Source organism: Muntiacus reevesi, chromosome X (assembly GCF_963930625.1).
Source record: "Muntiacus reevesi chromosome X, mMunRee1.1, whole genome shotgun sequence".
Lineage (NCBI taxonomy): Eukaryota > Metazoa > Chordata > Mammalia > Artiodactyla > Cervidae > Muntiacus > Muntiacus reevesi.
In genome coordinates, this window is record NC_089271.1 from 130,334,738 (window position 1) to 130,342,609 (window position 7,872).

Genomic DNA, 7,872 nt, shown 5'->3' on the forward strand with positions numbered 1-7,872 from the left:
AGATGGTTTTTCCCTTTGAAAAAAGATAAGGAGAAACTAAGGAAGAAAATTTTAAAACATAGATTTAAGACTTATCTATGGATCAGCCAAAACACCCCAACTTGTCTGCTGCTGCTGCTGCTGCTAAGTCACTTCAGTCGTGTCTGACTCTGTGCGACCCCATAGACGGCAGCGCACCAGGCTCCACCGTCCATGGGATTCTCCAGGTAAGAACACTGGAGTGGGTTGCTATTGCCTTCTCCGCCCCAACTTGTCTACATTTTAGTAAATGTCAGGCAAATTGAGGTAGTTTCTGTCCCAGTAGCTGCCAGAATAAAGCCAGTCCTGGGCTCCGCTGTAGGGATTAGGGCCTTGATGGAACCACCTCGTCTTCCAGTCCTCTGACTTGGACCTGTTCTTGCATGCCACTCTTTGCTTCTCCTCGAGTCGCTTTTTTTCTTCACTGGCTTGATCCATTTCCCCATTCTCCATGGCTCTGATGTCAGGCCGCAGCCTGCAGTCTGTCTTAGGAAGCATGCTGTCCATCTCCTTGTCTACTTCATTCAAAACCATTGCAAAGCTAGTAAAATTATACATCTGGGCCGAATTCGGAGGCTGTGGGGCTATTCGCCACAGGAGAACGCTCCCAGGGATAACAAACACGCTCTGGGATTCTGGCACTGGCATTTCATCCGACTCCTCAGAAGCACTTACCTGTTTGCTGTTCTTCTCTTCAGTATTTTTCTTATCATTTTTTTGGTAAGCATCAAATGTGGCCAGGTCAACACTGTACAAACATTCTGTACACTTCCCGTAGAGAGCACAGAGCTTCTTTTTGCTTTTATCTTGAATGTAGCCTTCAACTACATGAAATTCTTTACCAAAAAGGCCACATGGCTTAAAATTCAACAGGCATTTGTCCCCAGTCTTGTGATTTGTGATCTCCACATTGCCATACTGCTCCATCCAGAGCTTTCCCACAATGATGTTGTGCACACAGCAGGTAGGATTCACTCACGTATATGCTTCATTGTCATGGTTCCAACCATGGTATGAGCTCCAACGTCATGGTTCCTTTGGGTTCTGCTTCTATGCTTTCCCCCCAGAACTTCAGTTTGGGATTGATTGAGCCATGAAAGATGAAATCATTGTTTAATCCTTCAGCATGAAATGCACTAATGGGTGGGTGATGGCTGAGATGAGTCTGAAACCAAGGTCATCTCGAACTAATTCATAAGTCTCTCCCAGAAGTGGGTTGAAAGGCTTTCCAGTGCGTTCCCACTGAGAAGCAACAGCAGAGACAGCAAAGGCAGCTACCCACTGCATCCTTTCCACAGGATCTGCAAACGAACTGGCCTTGTGGATGAGGTATGCATGCTCCATGTATTCAGTGAGTCGCTGGAGGAAGCTCAAAGGCTCATTAAATATAACTGGCATGGTGATCTTGGAGAGTTCCATTCTGATACATTTTCTGAGGCTGCTCCAGATACTGAAGTCATTTATGGAAAACATAGGGGAGGGCAGGCTTGTTCTGTGTTTTTTGATGCGTTTGGAGAACACGTCTTCACCACCAGAGTCCTTGCCTTCCGACATTCTGTGCTGTCTACTGCTCCGGGCGCTCTGCTTCCTCTTCCAAGGAGTGCGTGGTCGGTCACTGCTTCCAGTCTGCTCGGGGACAGAGCTCGCCCTCACTAAAGATGCTCAGAGGCGGGGAGCCTTTGACCAGAGAATGCTCTAATTCGTGATGTTCAGTGGGGCTAGAGTAGCCAGCGCTTCTGATAAAATTTTGGTTTTTCTCTTGTTCCTGTTCCAATTTCAAATTCCTCGCCTGGGCCGGGGCCGGGGCTCTCCCTGGCGGCTCACTCCGCCTGGTGCTGCTCGCTCCGCCCGGGCTGCTCGAGGCTCCCGCACGAATGCTCTCGGCCTGTCCTTCCGCCTTTTTCCCAGCCCAGCCGGGAGGTGCGATCAAGGGCCACACCGCAAAGTCTCCCTAAGTCACCTTCGCGCGGTCCGCCCCCGGCTCCGGAGAGGTCGAGCAGGAGAGAGGCGCGGCCCAGGACCAACGCCTGGGCCGCCCGCAGTCCACGCTGGCCGGTCGGCTGCACCGCCGCCCTCCGGGGCTCCCGCCGGCCTAATAAATAGTTTTTGAGCACCCACTATATGCCAGGCATTGAGTTAAGCACTGGCGATACAGCCAGAGCAAAGGCACTCGAATCCCCACACTCTAGAACTTACATGAGACAGCATAGCAGAATCGCACATGCATAATATATAACAAATGGAGCTAAGTGCTATAAGGAACACTTATATATATAACAAATAATATATAATAAATGGAGCTAAGTGCTATAAGCAAGGGAAGGGGATGAGAGAGCGTGCCTGGGGAGGGGGCATGTCATCGTATATAGGGTGGTCAGGGAGGGTCTCTTTCTGATAAGGTGACATTTGAGCAGAGACCTAAATGAAGCAGATAATCTGGGATAACAGCATTCTAGACAGAGGACACCAAGTACAAAAGCCCTGAGGCAGGAAAGTGCCCAATTTGTCCTGAGAACAGTGAGGAAGGAATTTAACGATCTGTTTTGGAGAGCCCATACAGAATGAACTCAAGGAAGAGGAAAGAACTGTAAGATGAGATAAGAGAAGTAATGGGGGGTGAGGGCAGACTGTGTACAGCTTTATGAGCCATTGCAAGAACTTGAGGTTTTATTGTCAGTGACAAGGAGGGTCACTGGGAGGTTTGAAGCAGAGGACTCACATGATCTGACACTGGCTTTAGAAAGGATCCTTCTGGAACTTATGGGGGGTAGTGGAAATGTTTTATATCTTAACTGGGGTGTTTGTTACACTAGTGTCTACATTTGTCCAACTCATTGGAATGTACATGTATGTGCATTTCATTGTATGTGATTAATATTTCATTAAGAAATACCTTCAAGTCAAAGGAGAAAAAAGAAACTGGTTGCTATGTAGAAAATACTCCAGGGTAAGCAGGTCAGGGGATGGAGTGGAGAGATCAGAAGGCTACTGCTATTGTCCAGGTGAGAGATGGCAAGTGCTTCAAACCAGGTGGTGATGAGAAGGGGTCAGATTCTAGATGTAGTCTGAAGATAAAACTGACAAGGTGTCTTGGCAGGTTAGATATGAGGTGTTAGATAAAGAGTCAAGGTGACTCCAAGATTTTTGACTTGAGTAACTGGGTAGAAAGTGGTACCATTTAGTGAGATGGAGAAAGGCACATACAGAAAAGTACATAAAACACAACTTTGTAGTATGACAAGTAGCTACATAGGAAGCCTTGGCATAACCACCACCCAGGTCAAGAAATACAAAACTAACAATGCTCAAGAAGCCCCTCAAGTATCCGGATTCTCCAGATCGCACACACAGGTAACCACTCTGCTGATTTTTATGGTAATCACTCCCTTGCTCTTTTCCCATTGATCTTCCTCTTTAACTATTTCTCTCTCCTTCCCTCTCACCAAGCCAAGAATAATGTATACTTAGTATCTTTCATTTTCTCGTAACAGCTTTACTGAGATACAACTTACATATCATATCATATCATCGTTTTAAAATATGCCCTTGAGTGACTTTCATTCACAAGTATATTCACAAGGTTGTGCAACCATCCCCACTATAATTTCAGAACATTTTCTCAATACTTCAAAAACAAAAGCATATCCTATATCTGAAACTAACACAATAGTGTAAATCAACTATGTTCCAATAAAATTAAAATTTTTAAAAATTTGCTAATAATAAAAAAGAAAAGCATACCCATTAGCAGTCACTCTCCATCTCCCCATTCAGTAATCTTTCTGTCTCTATATATTTACCTTTCCTGGACATTTCATATCAATGGAATCATATTGGGTTGGCCCAAAAGTTCAGTTGGGTTTTTTATGGAAAAACTGGACTGAACTTTTGGGCCAACCCAATACAATGTGTGGCCTTTTGTGTCTGCCTGCTTTCACTTAGCGTGTTCTCAAAGTTCATCCATATCGTCGAGTATATCAATACATTCCTTAATGTGTCTGAGTAATACTCCATTTTACAGAGATACTACCTTTTGTTTATCCATTTATCAATTGATGGACTTTAGATTGTTTCCACATTTTGACTATTATGAGTAATGATACGTTCATGGGCACACACGTCTGTGTTTATGTGTATCTTCATTTCTCTTGGGGAGATATATAGGAGTGGAAATGCTGTTATATGGTTAACTCCTCAACCTTTTTAAAACTGTTTTTTAACTGAAATGAAATTCACATAACATTAAATTAACCAATTTAAAGTGGTTAATTTTAATAAAGTGAACAGTTTGGTGGCATTCACAATGTTGTGAAACTACTGTGTGTGTGTGCTCAGTCGCTTCAGTCGTGTCCGACTCTTTGTGAGCCCATGGACCATAGCCCACCAGGCTCTGCTGTCCATGGGATTCTCCAGGCAAGAACACTGGAGTGGGTTGCTATGCCCTCCTCCAGGGGATCTTCCCGACCCAGGCATCTCTATGTCCTCTGCATTGGCAGGCAGGTTTTTTACCACTAGTGCCACCTGGGAAGCCCTATGAGACTACTGCTACTGCTGCTGCTGCTAAGTCGCTTCAGTCGTGTCCGACTCTGTGCGACCCCATAGACAGCAGCCCACCAGGCTCCCCCGTCCCTTGGATACTCCAGGCAAGAACACTGGCGTGGTTTGCCATTTCCTTCTCCAGTGCATGAAAGTGAAAAGTGAAAGTGAAGTCTCTCAGTCGTGTCCGACTCTTAGCGACCCCATGGACTGCAGCCTACCAGGCTTCTCCATCCATGGGATTTTCCAGGCAAGAGTACTGGAGTGGGTTGCCATTGCCTTCTCCTATGAAACTACTAGCTCTACATAATTACAAAACAATTTCATCACCCCAGAAGAAAACCTCATACCCACTAAGTAAATGCTCCCGAGTCTCTCCTCTCAGCATCTTCTGGCAACCACCAATCTGCATTGTTTCCATGGATTTAGCTATTCTAAATACTTCATGTAAGAGGAATCATACAGTATGTAGTCTTGTGTCTGGCTTTCACTTAATACAATGTTTTCAAGGTTCATTCACATTGTAGTATGTATATGTATCAGCACTTCCTTTTTGAAGCTGAATAATATTCCATTGTATGTATACACCACAATTTATTATCCATCTTTCCGTGGATGGATATTTTTGTATTTTCCACCTTTTGGCGATTGTGAATAGTGCTGCTCTGAAAAATGAGTGTCTATATCTTTGAGTACCTGTTTTCCAATTCTTTGGAGTATTCACCTAGGAGTATCGCTTCTCGGCCTTTTGGCTAAGATCAAGTGAGTATTCACCTAGGAGTAGAATTGCTAGGTCATATGGTAATGCTATCTTTAACTTTTTGAAGCACTGGCAAACTGTCTTCTTTTAGCAGCTAAGGCATTTTATTTAGGAAACCCGAACAAACTTTTTTTTTAATTTACGTATTTTTAATTGAAGGATAATTGCTTTACAGTATTGTGTTGGTTTCTGCCATACATCAACATGAATCAGCCATAGGTATATATATGTCCCCTCCCTCTTGAACTTCCCTCCCACCCCTCTAGGTCTGAACAAACTTTTGGCCAACCCAATATATTCCTACCAGCAGTGTAAGAGGCCTCCAGTTTCTCCACATCACCAGCACTTGTTATTTCCCTTTTTCTTAAAAGCAATCCTAGTAGGTGTGAAGCGGTATCTCATCATGGCTTGGATTTGTACTTCCCTAATGACTAATGACTGAGCATCTTTACATGTGCGTGTTGGCCATTGTATGTCATCTTTGGTGAAATGTCTATTTAAGTCCTTTACCCATTTTTTAATTGGGTTTTTTGACTCTGGGTTGTTCAGTTGTAAGATTTCTTTATATATTCTGGATACCAGGCCCATATCAGATAAATAATGTACAAAATTTTTATCCCAATCTGAGTTGTCTTTTTACTTTCTTGTTGGTATTCTTTGAACCATAAAAGGTTTTGATTTTGATGAAGTACAATTTAACCACTTTTCTTGTTATTCATGCTCTGGTGTCACATCTGAAAATACATTGATAAATCTGAAGTCATAGAGATTTACCCTTATGTTTTCAAGAGTTTTATAGTTTTAACTCTTTCATTTAGGTTTTTGATCCATTTTAATTTTTGTGTATGGCATAGGATAAGAGTTTGATTTCATTCTTCGGCCTGTGGCTATCCAGTGATCTAGCACCATTTGTTGAAAAGACCATTGAATGTTCTTGATACTCATAAAATGAATTAGTTGACTGTAACCAAGTGGGCTTGTTTCTGGACTCCCAGTTCTACTCCATTTACCTATATGTCTATTCTTATGCCAGTACTATAAGGTCTTGATTACTGTCATTTTATAGAAAGTTTTAAAATCAGAAGTGTGAACCTCCTTATTGTTTTGGATATTCTGGATCTCCAAAATTCCTTATGAATGTTTGAGTCAGCTCATCAACTTCTACAAATAAATCAGCTGGGATTTTAATAGAGATTTCACTGAATCTGTAAATCAATTTAGGGATTATTTCCATCTAAATAATGTTAACTAATATGGGTAATTCCCTGGTGGTCCTGTAGTTAGGACTACATGCTTTCACTGCAGGGGGCCTGGGCTCGACCCCTGGTCAGGAACTAAGATCCTGCAAGCTGAGAGGTGGCAAGGCCAAAAATAAATAGATAAACAATATTAATTAATAGTAATCTTCAAAAAAAAAATAGTAATCTTCTAATCAAACTCAGTGAACATAGGATGGTTTTCCACTCATTTTAATCTTTAATTTCTTTTACAATTATTCAAGGTATTCATTTGTAATCCTTTTTATCTGTATGGGATCAGCAGTAATGTGCCCTCCTCATTTCTTTTGTTTTTTCCTTTTTTGGCCATGCTGCATGTCTTGTGGATATAAGTTCCCTGACCAGGAACTAAACCCAGGCTGGGCAGTGAAATGCTAAGTTCTAACCATTAGACTGTCAGGGAATTTCCTATTGATTTCTGATTCTAGTCATTTGAATCCTCTTTTCTTTTGTTATTTTTGAGTCAATCTAGGCTAAAAGTTTGCCAATTTTATTGATCTTTTCAAAGAACCAACTTCTGGTTTCATTGATTTTTCTCTGTTGTTTTTCTAGTCTCTCTTTCATTAATTTCCTTCTAATCTTTATTATTACCTTCCTAATACTTGCCTTGGTTTAGTTGGAAAATACATTTTTCCAGTGTTTTATTTTTTTAATAATTGTATTTATTTATTTTTGGATATTTTGGGTCTATGTTGCTGCACTCAGACTTTCTCTAGTTGTAGCAAGTGGGGGGTTACTCTTTGTTGGGGTGTGTGGGCTTCTCACTGCGGTGGTTTCTCTTATTGCAGAGCACGGGCTCTAGGGCACACAGGCTTCAGTAGTTGCAGCACGTGGGCTCAGTAGTTGTGACGCATAGGCTTAGTTGCTCTGAGGCATGTGAGATCTTCCTGGACCAGGGGATCGAACCTGTGTCCCCTGCATTGGCAGGTAGATTCTCAACCACTAGACCACCAGGGAAGCCCACGATTCATGTCTTAATGCATAAGAACCAGCTTCAGATTTATAGTTATCTAATTCCAGTGAGACATAAAACATTTCTAAATACTTCTATTATCTTTTGTCCCTTTTCATGATACATATTACATCTATAAATGTTACAAACTGACAATACATTATTACAGGGGTCCCCAACCCCCAGGCCACAGACTGATACCGCTCTGTGGCTTGTTAGGAACCAGGCCACACAACAGGAGGTGAGTGGTGGGTGAACAAGCATAGCTTCATCTGTATTTACAGCTGTCTCACATGGGGAATATGAGCGTGAGCTCCCCCTCCTGTCAA

At 42.4% G+C, this 7,872-nt stretch overlaps 1 pseudogene; it reads right to left on the reverse strand.

Moving 5' to 3' along the window:
* Window positions 1-261: 261 nt before the first annotated feature.
* LOC136153776 (oxysterol-binding protein-related protein 1 pseudogene) lies at window positions 262-1,587 on the reverse strand (annotated as a pseudogene).
* Window positions 1,588-7,872: the final 6,285 nt, after the last annotated feature.